The 16145-nt window shown below is 35.2% G+C and overlaps 1 protein-coding gene across 1 annotated transcript in view; it reads left to right on the forward strand.

Moving 5' to 3' along the window:
* The window catches only part of ARHGAP42 (Rho GTPase activating protein 42), a 1340395-nt gene that overhangs the window by 219167 nt on the left and 1105083 nt on the right, over positions 1-16145 (forward strand). The gene's annotated exons all lie outside the window — the stretch shown is intronic.

Genomic DNA, 16145 nt, shown 5'->3' on the forward strand with positions numbered 1-16145 from the left:
CAGATACTGACTTTGTAGATGTGATATCTGCTTTATGGACAGCAGTCATTGAGTAGTTGTGATGGCATACTTATTGTCTGATCTATTGTTAACGCTCAGTAAGTTAAGTGCTAAATAACCGTGTCAGCAGGAAACAGCTGTCCTTTTTAAAATAGTTCTCCCAGAAACACCTTTGAGAGACATTAATATTGGTTTGGTCCACATGAAAGTACTTTTCTTTTTATAATGGTAGCATTAGCTAGACATTTTTTTTCATAGCACTTAACTATAACTATAATGGTTAATTTTGTATGTTTGGAACCTATATGTTTTCTTAACTAGTATTTTAAAGTTATGCAACATTGGCATATTATGTTCTACAACAAATTTTTGAATTGCAGTCCTTTCTATTTCCAATGAGCTTATTTCTTTAGCCCACATCTCCAAATAACATTAATAAATCCACATTACTAGTTTCATCATACCGTGTACTTGCTTGTGTGGCTTAAGTATTCTGCATGGTACAATATTGCATATCAATAACATTTTTGGTTTTGACATTTTAGACTTTTATTGAAATTAAAGAAAAAAATTAATATTCCAGTATGAAAGCACTAGCTTCTGCAATCACTGCATATTTTTTGTATTAGCCTATATTTTTCCACTTTAAGTATATGTACAGCACAATGCAGTATCTTCCTAGTTTGAAAAAAAAAAAGAAATGTTTGGTAGGCTACTTTGATGTATTGTACACCGTGAGAGCACTTGAAATATATTTGTTTAATGTTTTCCTCTCTGCAGAAAGGGCACCTTTTATTCCTGTGGTCTGAAAACTGAGAAATATCTTCAGAAAGCAGCTAGGTATTTACACATGAGACAAAAAAATGTGAACATGAAGTCTTGGTAATTATTTATTTTATTTATTTGCATTTGTTTACCGGGGAGGTACGACTGGGTTTTTGGCGCATTTTCAGTGGAGGCCTGGGCAGAAAGGCGCTACAGATATTGTTAACAAAGTAATTGTATAAAACAGTTTTAACAAAAAGATTCAATTTTGACAAAATATTATTAGACAGTTATGACAGTGGAAAACATGGCATGTTCTTGTGTACAGATAAGTACGTGGAGGTGTCAACAGAGAAGTAGGAAGTATATTCTGGGTAATGATGGTTGGAAGAGAGGAAGATATTTGTGAGCTAAGACTTGAATAGAATGGAGATAGTATAAGGGAGTTTATAGAGTATTTATAAAGCTGAGTTATTTATGAGTTAAACTTCTGTGTCCCGGTCTTGATCATTTACTGTGAACCCTTAATGAGTATGTTCTTTAGAATGGAATTTGAGTATTGTGGTGGTCTGGATTCATTGTACTACTCAAGTTGTCCATTTTCATCACTGGAAGTCTACAAAAATCCACACACACCCTTATTATGAATTTAAAACTTTCTTATACTGCTGCTTTTGTTTTCTGGTAGGACACAAGTCCTTTCAAACTGCCTGTTAACTTTATTCTTTTTAACACTGTAGAGGAAATATGACTTGTGTGGTTTCATATCCCATAGACTGTATTGTGGTAGTGAGGTCAAAAAATAAACAATATCATATATTAGTAGCTGTTATGAGATTTAATCTCATATATCTCTCCTCATTTGTACAATGTGGCATGATACAGAGATTTTTCCATGTAGGAGGTTTCGAGGTTTTGTAAATTTCAGAAAAATTGTAAATGTTTGGAACAATTTCTTCTAGAATTAGAAACTCAACAATAATTGATGTGACAGGCAGCGATGAGGCTATGCAGTCAGCAGTAACCTGCATAGATGCCTTTGTACCTGTGGATGTGAGTGGTCTTTCCCACTAGAGTCCCAGACAGTGCCACTGTGTCATGAGATCTTGCCACCTGCATGTCAAATCAGGCCTGTATAACCTCCACTGTGGTTGACCCCTCAGCAGTGGTGGCTGTGAATGTATGAAACATATGACACCAAAGTGAGCCCACACCCTTATGGTTGTACAGTCCCATGGTGGTATGCATTCTGGGGCATCTGTTAAATATTGTTATATACTGTACTATAAAGCATACATTTCTAGGCATGATATTACACTTGCAGAACAGAGGCTCCTGCAGGGCAAAGTGGCAGTTCACTAAAAGTCATATCCATTCTGTTGTTTGAGTATATGTGCACTTTACCATAGTATTATGATGAATGCTAACCTGGTATGTCACCTGTGAACAAGCAGGTAGTAGGGACAGGCCTGCACCTTCATTGAAGCCAGTACATATTTGAAGGGCTGGTCCTCCTGCTCAGCGAGTGACACAAGAAACTTCTCAATCTCTTTAAGATGCTTCACTGTGATATAGCCCTTTTGTGCATGATGTATTGCTCATTCTCCTTTGCATTGGACAGCTTGTCTGTAACATTCTTTCATGGCTGTTTTGGGGACTTATTTTGGCCTCCCTTAGCATTCACATCCTGAACAGTACCCTGCCACATTTGGTCCCTGACATGCTGGTTTACTCCAACTGTTGCCAGTAGGTACAGGTTTTGCTTGCAGAGGACCTCCAGCAGCACATTATTATCCTAGCTTGAAGAATTCTACAGGCATTGCTCCCCCTGGGTGGCCATACCTGTACCTGCACTCCTGCAAGCAACACATGGCATTTCATGGGTGAATATGCTCCAGAATGCAATAATTATTTTCCATGAGCTAGCCACCACATTGTCTTTAGTTCAGTATTGCCAGCAGTTACTAGTTTTGTCTCCAATACATATGGTACAGTATTCTGCAGATATGTAGGCCATAGCAGTTCAGCAGCCAATATCCTCTACCCTTCCCAGAAGCATTAAAGACTTTGCCATGTGGCTGTGTTGTGGCCCTATATGTGACATATGTAGGTGTCTGGGAACTTTCATATTGCTGCATACACTGTTACTATCCCTGTGTGTGCTATATTTGAAGTGAAATAACCATATGTAACCCACTGTTGCATATGTGTCAGTTACACACACACACACACACACACACACACACACACACACACACACACACACACACACACACACACACACACACACACACACCACACACACACACACACACACACACACACACACACACACACACACACACACACACACACACACAAACACACACACACACAAATACACACATATACTGATACTCCGCGAACAGGTTCTATATCAGGAAAACCCAGGTGTAAGGAACTGCAATAGTACAGACAAGAAGAAGCTACTGCTTAGATGTTAAACTTGGACAATGTTTCTGAGATATTAACAAGATGACCTAACCTCAGACTAACACCTTGCTTTTAAGTGCTAGCTTGTAATTAAGACAAGCCTGAGATTGCACAACTTCAAAACAAATTATTGTACGTTGTCTCAGTAAAATGATAGACAGGTTCCAGATCAGACACTTTGGATCCCTATAGATGACCTGAATAGCCATGGCAACTGTCTTACAACATAAGACAGTTATAATGTGTCCAAAGATCGGTAGTGTCACCTGCATGCTTATGATGGCAAGTAGTTCTGTTTCATTACGTATGTTGTGGATTATTTGTCTTCCTTTAAATGATCAATGTGCTATTAGTTATAAGGTTAGTTTGACAGTATTAATAAATAAGATTCAGCCTTCTTGAGCTGGAAAAAAACAGATGACTTCTTGAAATGTACTCATAGATATATCTTTATCTATGATAAAGTTCACTACAGTTGACTGACATAATATCCAGCAATTAATAATTCAATGAATTATCTTCCTACAATATTTAATTTATTGAAAGGTGAATGGGTAAGAGATGCTACTGGCCCGCCAAAATACAGTAGACAACATCCTGTCCACCTCTTACCTAAATTTCACAACCCTTATGGCAGGAATACCTTGTAGCATGTAATAGTTAATGGGTAATTTTCAACTTTCATTAATTCAGAGAACTATACCAAGAAAGTCCGGCTTCATTAATTTTCATACTAGATATTCATTATGGACTCACTGAATTTCCCAAAGCGTAAACATTACCGCGTCCCACTAATTAAGCATAATAGTCTGTGAGTAGTATGAACTTTGTGATAATTCAGAATTATGACCTGAAGACCTTTGGCAACACTGACATGAGCTCTCACTGCAAACTTAAGCCAAAAACATTATTTATTGGTCACGTGTGAACATTACTGATGCACAGAAGTATGAAGGACAGGTTTTTCCATCACATCAGTTATAACCACAAAGGTAAAGTCCAGCTATGTTTATTTCTCCAGTATTTGCATTCACTGGAACAGTTCTGATGGCGGTTTTAAAAAAGATAAAATGTTTCTTTTGTGATTTCCTGAGCTGTATTTTTTGTAGGCTTAACCTAAAGAGCATTTTGAACATACAGTAAGACAACTTTTTTTGCAAATAAAAAGCTGCTGCACTCTGATATTGCAAAGGCTGAGAACCATGTTTTTTCTCTGTGCTGCAATTGTCATGAAGTGATTACAGTAGTAAGAGTGAGGCACATAAACAGCCCCACTTCTGGAATAAGAAACAACAATCTGCTGTTCTATATTCACTGGGGAAGAGAAATATTATGCAATAATTTCTTTTGAAACCCACTTGCAGCAGTTAAATGTCCAGCTCAGACATGTATTCCATCTAATAAGAAGAAATGACATAGGTCAGGTCTTGGAAGAATATTTTCAAAAGAGTGTGTTAAAGAGCAAAATTATTAGCACAGAAGTTACTTGTCTGTTGAAGCACTGCTACAAAATCCTTTCTAAGTAATTCCACTGGAATTTCATCAAAGTGGAAAAAAAATCATATATTTCAAGATAAAAATGGTGACGCAAAAGACAAGTGTGGGATAATTTTACAAGGGATCAAACAATGTCTCTTTCATGTTGCACTGACTGCTGAATTTCTTCATCGTGCCCTTATTCCACTCTACTGTATTTTAATATTTTTCATATTTCAAGATAAAAATGGTGACACAAAAGACAGATATGGGATAATTTTATAAGGGATCAAGCGATGTCTCTTTCATGTTGCACTGACTGATGAATTTCTTCATCCTGCCTGTGACGATTGGGGAGAGATGGGTGAAGGCTGCCAGCCTAGTCAAATGGAATTTGGTATATAATTTTGGCATTTGTAAATAAATGTAAAATACAGGCATGTTTTCTTGATAATAAATGTAAAATACAGATGTGTTTCTTGAGTGTAAAGAATACTGTGAAATGTGGAACTGCAAAATATGTGACAACATTGCACTCTACTGGCCCAGTGAAGCATGTCGTGACCCTTTCATGTTAGAATTCGTCTCCAGTGCGGCTGAATGAAGGTTTCATGCCCATTGTTTTAAGGCTAAAGTTTATGACCAGAATTTAGATCTGGAAGGTGCTTTATTGCTCTAGTTTCTGCTAGAATGTATATGTGAAATGCCTTGTATTGTTGTAAGTTTCTGAGTAGGTGTTAGATTGCTACATAATGCAGTTTGTGGCCTGAGAACTCAGACCAGGTGTTAAGATGATGCAATATGAATACTGGGAAAACCTAAGTCTAAAAAATGATGTAGTTTGGGAAGGCCTTAGAGACATGTTTGTTAGTTATGTTTAAATATTATTTCTCACAAGAGACTGAGAGCATTTTTATCTTGGATATCCAACTTATCAGCACTCTGCCTTATGCTCACATGTAAGTTTTAGCACTGTGATTTCTTGTTGGAATAGTTAAAGCTAGTAAAGATTAATTAGGTATTTTTCTTTGAAATCATACCTGTTCTACTGTATTATTTAAGTCTTTGTGTGATCTCTGAACTCTTAGATATCTCTGTGGTATAGTAGTTTTGTCTTGTGTTTTAATTATTTATTATTAAATATTTTTAAAACCTTCTACCTGTGGCTGCTTTGTGTAGAGATAAGCTCTAGAGTACATTGCATATTTATAGAGGTTATTGTAATGGGCCACTCTACAGTAAGCCTTGACTGTTAGTCATACTACCATTGGATAATAATATTGCACAGTAATAATTGGACACCCTTTTAAGGGCCTTTTAGTAGTTGATATTATTAGTTGGGTGGTGGCAGTAATTACTACCGTATAGTCTGGGTAAAGGGGCACAGCTGGAGAATTTGTTTCTGCCTTTCCCAGGAGTGTCAGTGAAGTTGTATAAATACTTATCTCAAAGTATGTGTGTGGTGTGTCAGCTGCTTGGCAGGGACACGAAGCACTTGTTGGACAGAGAGGGTACTGGAGGTTTTAGCTTGCCCAGCTAGGCTGAGATCTGTGCCAGTGAGGAATCTTATTGGGGACCTGGTGAGCAAAGGAGCAACCAGCGCCAGACTGACTGTGATCTCTGTGTGCACTTAAGTGACATTGTACTTTATTGTGTGTATCAGTTATCCATTTATCTCTTCTAGGAGATGACCTCCTTGGTGTTAGTGGTGAGGATTGAAGCTCCTTGATTGCTGGGCTAGGGCACAGTCATCACACTGCCCTTATTCCTCTCTAACACCTGAAAAAAAAATAAAACAAAAAATAAATTCCTGGATGTTTCTGCAGGGGGGGGCAAGCCCCCCTCCAGTCCTCACACCCATGCTATTTAAATATACCAACTCCAAGCTAGCACACTTTTTCGGAATGCTAGCAGTCTTTTCTCATTGTGTCTGTCTGAAATGATTCACGTGACCTGCTTGCCTCTAATAACATGAACGAGTGTTACAATCAAAGTAAAGGGTTACAATACAGCACACTAAACAGGCCAAATATATAAGGTTAGTGTTTGGCCTCATGCGTCTAACCGTCAAGCATATTAACGGCTACCACACAGACTTATGGCACTGGGGACCTACTGACTACCCCTTACTGTTAATTTATTCCCCTATAGAGACAAATGGCTTGGCAGTAGAACTTCCAAGCCCACCAAATTGCAACCACTAGGAGTTCTTCTCCACAAATGAATCTCTTCCTCTAGTGTAAAGTAGGCAATATTCTCAAACATGTAAGTTTTCAACATAAGGTAAGCAGAGGATAATTACTCCCGTTTTTTTTTTTTTTTACCTGTGCACCTGCTACCACTTAAAACTGCTCAGGGTTTTTCAAAGCACCAAGAAATTATAGGTTGTTCACCCAGTAAAACTGAGTCAGCTGCCAAATGCGTATTCCTTTTTTGTTTTTTTTTTTACTCTGGCAGGTTTTACGATACCCTAAACACTAACCTAGTCAGGATAACTACTGATATGTGTAGAAACCCTGGAGTCAATCCCTTAAACCAGAAAAATCACCTAGGCTGTTGAAACAACTTAGAAATCAGACAGCATGTCTTTGGTTTTCTGTTTCTTACCACCCAGGCTAGTCATACAATAGCTGTATGTTGTGGCACGAATCCTCAAAAACAAAACACGGCACCACAAGCAGAAGACTGACTTTGAGCTGTTCTACTCGAGTGTTTTTCCCCTTTCTGCATACATCATACCCTTCTGATTCATTAGTTTATGTGTGTTCCACTAAGGCCTCTTGAAACTCATTCCAATGAGCTTCCATCCTTTCTATGCAGTAAAGTCTCTTAATGTCTATTTTAAATCTTTTCTCTTCCATCAGCAGTTATTCCCCTTTTTTCTCCCCCAACCATTTTCTAGAATCTCACTTTCACATTGTGGCCTGTTAAATTTCTGTATATTAATATCATGTCTGTATTTTCCTCATGTGCACAATAACATGCATCTTATCCGATTGACAGTCTGTACTTCTTCAAGTGTGGTCTCAATAAAATTTTGGATTATGCCAGCATTTCCTCCCTGTGATTTATGTCAGTTACCCTCTCATGAAAAATCCACCATCTTGTTTGCCAGAACAGTTGCACCCTAATCTACACCTGTTGGTTAATTTTCGCACAGGGCCTTATGCTATCTTTTGCTTCCCAGCCTACCCCACAGTCCAGATGAGTATTGCTGTTATTTCCAAGATTTGTTTGCCACAAGTTTTAGTTGTCATTTGTTTGCTAAGTCTCTTAGACTTTTTAAATATTTTCTTAGATTGACAACCCTGTTGTTTTTCTTTTGGCTGCTCATGTTAGGGGTCACCACAATGGATCATCTGTTTTCATTTTTTCCTGTCCTCTGCGTCTTGCTCTGTCACACCAACCACCTGCATGTCCTCTCTCACCACATCCATAAACTTTATCTTAGGCCTTCCACTCTTCCTCTTACCTGGCAGCTCCATACTTAGCATCCTTCTCCCAAAGTACCCAGCATACCTCTTCAGTACATGTCTAAACCAACGCAATCTCGCCTCTCTGGCTTTGTTTCCAAACCATCCAACCTGAGCTGACCCTCTAATGTACTCATTTCTAATGCTGTCTATCCTCATCACACCCAGTTCAAATCTTGACATCTTTAACTCTGCCACCTCCCGCTCTGACTCCTGTCTTTTCATCAACGCCACTGTCTCCAACCCGTATAACATAACTGGTTTCACTACCATCTTGTAGACCTTCCCTTTCACTCTTACTGGTACTCATCTGTCACAAATCACTCCTGACAATCTTCTCTACCCACTCCACCCTGCCTGCATTCTCTTCTTCACCTCTCTTCCATACTTGCCATTACTGTGAACCGTTGATCCCAGATGTGGTATATGTATACATAACTTTAAACCACTGATGTCTTTATCTGTTGTTGGCATTGCATTCCCAAGTAATACTCTGTGCCTGGTATTCTGCATGTTGGCAAAGTCTAAAAGTAAATACTGCTGAAGTTGGTAACATGCAATCAGTGCTTCATCCCTTTGCTAAGTATTCTGACATAACAAATGCTGCCCAGTGTCAGAGGCCACTGCAAGTGAGTTGCTTCATTTTCCGTTTGACAAATCATGCAAATACAGCCATCAGAAAACCTACTTCTCCAGGGAAATTTGTCCAAGAAATAGAAATTGTGCATCTAGAAGTTATGTATTCCACTAACTACAATCAATCAGCATGAAAAGGTATGGTGTTCTATACTTCTAATGCTTCAAAAGAAGAGATATTGAAAGCTTGTACTACTTTGAGTTTCATGAAGAAAAACAAAAATATTGTTATGATGAAAAGTTTTAGTTACTCTGAGCTGATCTAGAATCTGATGTGTATCCACTATTTTTAAAGAATGTGATTTTATGGATAACTACTAGGCAAGCTGTCTTGTGGGTCATTTTAAGTGTAGTCAATTTTCCTTCAAAGGTGAGAATTAAATGCTGTACCTTGCGTCTGGGAGGTATGTACCTTAACCAGTATACCAACCCCATATGTATACTGAGTAAAATGATACAAATGATACCAGACTAAAAAAAACTGAGCAAGAGGCCACAAAGTTGTTGAGTTGTAAGATTCATTATTGTGAGACAGAATTATATTTGGTAGCAGAAATGATTAGATGAGGGACAGACTGTGCAGAGATTTAGATATAACATTAATTTAAGTGATGTGTGCAGAGTGAGTGAAATTTTTTTGTCACAGATAAGAGTTCACAGAAAAAAAATATCTAAAGCTGTCATTAAGACAGACAAAATTAATATGAGCAAAAATACAACAAAATGTGTAATGGTAATGGGAGTTTTGGCAAGTATGAAATAATGAGAAATATATCAGAGCTAAGTTCTATGTGTGCAGAAAACGAAACTTCCGACTCTCCACGTTACTTAAAAACTTCTTTATTAGTTAAAACAGACAAAATGGTAAGCGCTTTCACGTATACTACTATACGCTTCTCAGACAATTTAATATGAAAACCAGCTTCTTATTTATAGGGAGGCATAGCCCTAGGTAATTCAATGAAATTACTTAATTAATCAATTAACTAAAAGTTTAATCACAGTAATCCATTCCAGATAAAACTCTCTTAAAGGTGTAATGCTAACTGAATATAAAACATTCATTTAGCCGAACAGTATTCATGAAATAGTAAAAATTGTTTATAAAACAGCAGTTTAAAATTATATACTTATTCATTAATAATAAAATATATTTATGAATTCAAGTTTATCATAGTTAGTAATCACCAAAAACTTTTCATATAATTATTCCTAGTGCATTAATATCAAGAATGAAATTCAATTTCTAATAATATATAAATATGTAAATATATAAATATAAATATAAATATAAATGTAAATATAAAATAAATAAATGAGTTAATAAATATATAGATACATAGATAAATATAGTCATATAATAATCAATAGATATGCATTCAAGAAATATAATATATAAAAAATATATAAAAAGATAGAAATATATAGAAATAAATCTATTTTATATCATGAACACATAAAAAGTGTATGTGTGCTCAGTCAAGAAAGGACTTAAGAATTATGATGTCCAAAACATCAGTAGCATCTAACTATATTGTGAATAAAGAGAGTTCAGTTCAATATCTAACTATAATGATGGAACTTTAAAAGTAAACATCTAAAAGTCTATCTTAAAAACAGAAACATGGTACCATCCAAGCGAGTGCAACAAATATGTGCTATAACCTTGAATATTTCATATAATTAAATAAATGGTAAATAAGATGTATAACCTAGTATATATAAATCTTAATGGGTATCTAGATAACTCTATTATCTTCGATTATTAAGAAAAGGTTTTATGGTGATGTAATTATTTAAGCCAGGATGACAGTGACCTCTAAGCTTGAGAATCCAACGTAATTCAATTAACTCAAGCAAATTTATATAGTCGCCTCCCCTGTCCATAATCTCCACTATCTGCAACACTCTAAAAACAAAGGAATGTGATGGGTTACTTATTACATGTTTGGCTAAGGCATTTAACTCATTTTTCTTTTTTATGTCGTATTGATGGTTATATATTCTGTTCTTTAATTTCCGTTTAGTGAGTCCTACATAGAATGCATTACAGCATTCACATGTAGCCAAATAAATTAACCCTGTAGTGTCTCATGTGGCTCTAAATCTTGGTTTAAAGCTGTAATTAAACTCAGAATGTACAAAAGTTTGATGCTTACTAATAAACTTACAATAATTACAGTGTTGACAGGGGTACGTTCCAAATGAATCATTTAGAGGCTGTTGTTTTAGTGTTAGCTTAGGTGTTCTGTCACATAATAAAGATTTTAAATTCCTATTGCTCCTGTAAACAATATGTGGAATATTGCCTACTATCTTCTTTGTAGGTTCATCTAATAACAAAACCTTCCAATTATTAAATAAGATTTTCTTTATATTCATAAAATCATTGGTGTAAGTCGTGATAAAAGATACTATGGTCATTATAGTTATATCTGTCATTTTTAAAAAGGGATGAACCGTAATTATAATTTGTTTCAATTTGTGTCCAGTTTTCAGATGGTAAAACTTCATTTCTGACTTCCATTACTAAATCAAGGTCATAACCTCTTTCTAAAAACATTTCTACCATTTTATCAGCTTCCATATCCAAGTCTTCTTTGTCCATACAAATCTTACTTATCCTTATAAATTGGCTTTTTAATATACCTTTGAATATATGGCGTGGATGCATACTATCGTATTTTAAGATTGTATTTCTCCAGCACTCTTTTTTAAATAATGTGGTTATTAATTTCCCTCTCCTGATATTTATGCTGACATCCAAGAAATTTACATAGCAATGTGATGTTTCAACTGAAAACCTAAGGAACGTAGTAGTAGTTTCTAGATAATTTTTAAAATTATAAAATTCCTCAACTGAGCCATCCCACACAATTAATATATCATCTACAAACCGTTTATAAATCAAAACTTTTTGAAATAGAATGTGGTTAAAAACAAAATTCATCTCCCAATGATACACTACTAGGTTAGCATATGTGTTTGCACATGGGGTCCCCATGGCTCATACAAGTTTGTAAAAAGAGTTGACCCCCAAATGCAAACACATTGTTGTTGAGTACTAAGTCCAGTAGTTGGCAGATTAAAATGTTAGTGTTTCCACTTGTAGTCTGATTATGTTGTAATAATTCACGTATAGCATCTATCCCTATATCATTTGGGATTGATGTAAAAAGACTTTGGACGTCCATTGTGATTAAAAGATGTTTATTTTGATTAAATTCAATATTCAAAGATTGTAGGTATTCAATAAGTTGATATGTGTCTTTAAGAATTGTGGGGATGGCTTCCACTAACGGTCTTAAGGTTTTTTCTAAGTAGTTAGATACGTTCTCTGTGATCCATTTTGCTCCTGACACTATTGGCCTCATTGGTGGGGGTAAAACTCCCTTATGCAGTTTCGGCAATCCTTTGATTACGGGAACTAATGGGCTATCAATAGAAAAATAATCATATAAACTGTTTGATATTTGATAGCACATAAGCATATCATATAAGTCCGCTTGAACAGTTTTAATAATTTGATTCAATTTCATATTATCAATTAAAAGATATGTAGTGTCGGCTTTCAACATATCATTCATTAGTGTATTATAGTCAGCAGCGTCAAATAAGGCTATGCCTCCACCTTTATCTATTGGCCTAAAAATTAATGAATAATCATTACAGAAATTAGATAATGATTTCATATTATCACTTGTCATATTATAAAACATACATTTCTTCCTTCCATTATAAAAATAGTCATAAAACTCAGTTTCACATAACTTGATAAAAGAGTCTATATGCGCTGGCATAACTGGTGTAAACGAACTCTTCTTCTTGTAAACTGGAATACTAGTTGCAGTTTTAGCGACATTACTATCATCTTTGGTATAAAGCAGTTTCAAGCAAACAGAACGTGCAAAAAAACGCAAATCAATTAAAATGTCTGATAATTTCCTTCCCCGAGAGGGAATGAATGAGAGGCCTTTGTTCAACAAATCAATATCACTGATGTTCAAAACGTGACTAGATAAGTTAAAATAAAGTGCTCTTACTGCCTCATTCTTCTGGTTTGGTACGTGTTCATTTCGCCTGATAACTTTCTTTTTCTGCTTTCCCAACTGTTCCTTCTTCCTTTCACAAACGACGACTTTCGTATCGGTAAAGGTAAAAAAGGAGCATTGTCATCGCGTCTTTTACTGATAGCCCCTGTATTATATTGGAACAATTTGGCAGCTTTGTTTGCTTCCTGATTTGGAAGCGGCATCGACATTGCTCCTGTAGCAGTTACTGAAGCAAAAGTCTCTGGCGGCGTAGTGAATGTTTCTGCTGACGTATCCTTGTCAGCACTAGATGCATTAGTCTGTGAACCAATGGAAGGAGGTACTGTGGACGCTGTTAGCGTATGATCTAAAGGCGCTTGATTCGAAGCAGAATACTCTCCTACGGATTGATTATCTGGTCTCCTTGGCCAAACGAAAACACAGCTTGTGGAGAAATCTCTAAAATCTCTTTGGAGCTTCTTAAGCTTAATTTGTTGAAGCTTCGTAGCATAATTGTTGACTTGAACATACAAATTTTCAAGTTTAGTCACACAAAAAGGGTCAAGAAAATTCTTTTTAAGTTCAGAGTTAATGTCATTGACTTTAGATATTAGATCTTTCTCAAGCGGCTCAAAGTATTCAATGAGGAGCTGCATATGTTTAAAGCTGGCTTCTATATTAATGTCTTGCCATTTTTTCAAAAGTATAGGATGCGTTTCTCCGTAGGCTGGCATTACTAGAATACGCATCCCTCTCGGAATAAGTTTATAATGTAAACACGCTTCTAAATGTTTGCGTTGCCATATTAGTCTTTGTAGCTTATACAGCTCGTTTTCTAGTATTTTCATATTAGAATTAAAGAGTTCAACATTGTCAATATTAGTGTCTGTCATATTTGTGACTGGAGTATTTAGGTCCAGAGCCAATAAAGGGTTTGACTTACACGCAGTAATTGCAGTCCATTGCTGTTCATTATTTAAACGCCTCGGTTCCGGGTTATAATCCAGTTCAAGTTCCATGTTGATTCGAACGTGTGCAGTAGAGATCCCAAAAGAATACCAAACTGAAGAAAATATAAAATACGGATCTCTAAACCGCCAAAGAGCCAGTAGTTAAATCCAAGAATATAATTGCAGAAAACGAAACTTCCGACTCTCCACGTTACTTAAAAACTTCTTTATTAGTTAAAACAGACAAAACGGTAAGCGCTTTCACGTATACTACTATACGCTTCTTCAGACAATTTAATATGAAAACCAGCTTCTTATTTATAGGGAGGCATAGCCCTAGGTAATTCAATGAAATTACTTAATTAATCAATTAACTAAAAGTTTAATCACAGTAATCCATTCCAGATAAAACTCTCTTAAAGGTGTAATGCTAACTGAATATAAAACATTCATTTAGCCGAACAGTATTCATGAAATAGTAAAAATTGTTTATAAAACAGCAGTTTAAAATTATATACTTATTCATTAATAATAAAATATATTTATGAATTCAAGTTTATCATAGTTAGTAATCACCAAAAACTTTTCATATAATTATTCCTAGTGCATTAATATCAAGAATGAAATTCAATTTCTAATAATATATAAATATGTAAATATATAAATATAAATATAAATATAAATGTAAATATAAAATAAATAAATGAGTTAATAAATATATAGATACATAGATAAATATAGTCATATAATAATCAATAGATATGCATTCAAGAAATATAATATATAAAAATATATAAAAATAAAAATATATGGAAATAGATTTATTTTATATCCTAGACACATGAAAAGTGTATATGTACTCAGTCAAGAAAGGACTTAAGAATTATGATGTCCAAAACATCAGTAGCATCTAACTATATTGTGAATAAAGAGAGTTCAGTTCAATATCTAACTATAATGATGGAACTTTAAAAGTAAACATCTAAAAGTCTATCTTAAAAACAGAAACATGGTACCATCCAAGCGAGTGCAACAAATATGTGCTATAACCTTGAATATTTCATATAATTAAATAAATGGTAAATAAGATGTATAACCTAGTATATATAAATCTTAATGGGTATCTAGATAACTCTATTATCTTCGATTATTAAGAGTTTTGGCAAGTATGAAATAATGAGAAATATATCAGAGCTAAGTTCTATGTGTATGAGTGACAGAAGGAAATGTCCCGTGCTTTCTAAAATGCTCTTTACAGAGGCTCCACAGAGGACTTTTCTGAAAGGGAATAATTCTTCAAGTCACAGGAAAAGGATTTTTTTTTCCAAAAATTTAGGGATACAGTTATTTTGCACAATGTAACTTTGAAAATGCTTCAGCGGTTTGTAATGATTTCCTATTCCTGTTGTGAGTAAAATTCTCCTCAAAATGAATAATTCCAGGAAATTTCAAGACTTTTCTCTAAAAATATTAACAGGTTATTTTTTTTCATTATGAGAACTTTGTATAGAAATAGAGGATTTTCTAATGAAACTGTAAACAGAACCCATGAAGAAAATTCTTCACCATCATGATCACCGCTTTAAGGCATTAAGACTTCATTAATTGACATAGATGACAGTTAAAAGGAAGCATAACTCTCAAGCGTACCTCACTACAAGAAACATTACTCATTTGGTGTATTAAAAAGATCATGTTCCCCAAAGTTTCACATTGAAATGGTCTGTCACACATTCAGTGTTAGGAATTTTTTTAACTGATATGCATGGTAAATAGAACTGAATCATATTAATTTATCAAAATAGTTTTTTATAAGTAAAAAATAGAATATTTTATCCATCCTATGAGATTCCTAGTTGAAGTTGTTTAGCTTTTAGAGAGTGTTCCACATTTTGTCCATTTGTTCCACATTATGAGAGGTGGTGTTCCTCATGTTAAAGATGGAAGGTTGAGAGCTGTGAAAGGAAGAGGAAATTATAAACTGACTTTTAAGCACAGAAATTTGTTAATCGACAAGCTAGGAGATTTTGGTAACAGGAGTGCAACAGAAAACATTAGCATCTATGACATTTGTACCCCTCCCCAGCTCCAGGACAGGGCAAAATCTCCAAAGAATTGCAGTATGGCAGCATATGGATAATGGTGCCCCCAACCATTGCTCTGTGTGGGTGGGTTAGTGGAGTTATGTGTGACAGGACATGGTGTGCATGGTATACTTCTTAGCTTCTTTGCTTAAGAACTCTGGACAAGTCCAAAAATAATGGAAGACAAATGCATAAAGTCATTGTAATTCACATTAAAAAGTTACTAGAACAATAGGTTTTGCTCAGCATACATTTTTT

This window comes from Protopterus annectens, chromosome 5.part0, assembly GCF_019279795.1.
Source record: "Protopterus annectens isolate FY-2018-M chromosome 5.part0, PAN1.0, whole genome shotgun sequence".
In the NCBI taxonomy this organism is placed as follows: domain Eukaryota; kingdom Metazoa; phylum Chordata; order Ceratodontiformes; family Protopteridae; genus Protopterus; species Protopterus annectens.